This window comes from Nicotiana sylvestris, chromosome 4, assembly GCF_000393655.2.
Source record: "Nicotiana sylvestris chromosome 4, ASM39365v2, whole genome shotgun sequence".
Taxonomy (NCBI): domain Eukaryota; kingdom Viridiplantae; phylum Streptophyta; class Magnoliopsida; order Solanales; family Solanaceae; genus Nicotiana; species Nicotiana sylvestris.
This window is the reverse complement of record NC_091060.1, coordinates 88,952,373-88,953,744: the sequence shown is the minus strand read 5'-3', so window position 1 is coordinate 88,953,744 and position 1,372 is coordinate 88,952,373.

The following is a 1,372-nucleotide window of genomic DNA, read 5'->3' as shown; positions in this document are numbered from 1 at the left end:
ATGACATACCATATGTTTGCCCCTAGTGTAATACTCTACTAATTGAACTTATTCAGTCAAGGATCTAGTAGGACTTTTATTGATTGTAATGTAGGCTAGAAAAAAAAAAGGTGTGAAAAATATAGAATGTAGTAACTACACCTCTTTGAACACTTCCATACATACAACATATTTCAAAATTTCAGCATCATTCCTATGTTAAACCATCTCCAACCTTTTTGAGATTTTACATCCTAACAACAAATTCCATTCTCTTCAAGCACCTTAGGTTAGGGAATGTTACTACTGAAAATTCATCCCCTATATATATACATATATACATATATGAATTATTCTTCACTCTTTTTTTTTTTGATTTATTTTTCAAATAAACCAACCAATCTCTTCTCAACTTCTTCAACATTAAAACAACATTAAGTGCTCATGAGAGATAGAGGTGCAAACAACTAATATATTACATAAATTGGTAAGGTTTATAACGTGGGTGCCAAAGAAATAGGATTAACGGCTCAAAAGGTTTGACTAAGATATATACAATTAGGTGGAAATAATTATCAAACTGGTTCAACAAAGAAATGCCTATATCATCTCCTAAACTGAATAATGCTACTATTTCGCTTTGCAAAACACTTGGGGACAAGTTCTAGACATCAACTATTATACACAGAATATTCCAGCAATCCTTACTCACATATTGACACACAATTCACTCAAGCTTGGATCTTTCTCGACTCTCTAGTCAAAGCAGTTAAGCATAGTCATAATTATACAATTTAAGGCACTTACTTTAGAATCAAGAATTGAGATTTGAACATCACAAATAAGGCATATATCACTTTTCAAGCATGTGCATTTGAGAAGAATTAACTCTTTAATTTAGGAACTTTTTATTCAATTGACATAAAGGAGAAAAAAATTACTATACCCGGTTCAAATACACCCTTGGAAAAGAACCATGGCATAAAGAAAAACCAAGGGGAATTATTTAAATTAAACCAAAATTAACGTACATTAAACTGAAAAATAAAATAAACAAAAATATATTATTATTTTTTTCGAATTTATTCTGATTTTTTTTTTGTTTTTTTTTCCGACTAAATCAAGAAAATCTAGTAGCAATATTTCGAAATTAGGACTATATCTATCAATACTGTAATTTAACAAAACAAACTAAAGAAACTTCAACACACTAAATAAAATCAAAAAAAATAATAATTAAACTCAATCAAACAAAGAGCAATTTGACAAAGTAAATACATTATAATAGGGGCAAACCACCCCACACTTAAAAACTTGCATTGTCCCTAATGCAAAATAAAAACAAAATAGATCAGAAAAAATACTCCCTGAGGCCATTGGCCTAAGCATCTTC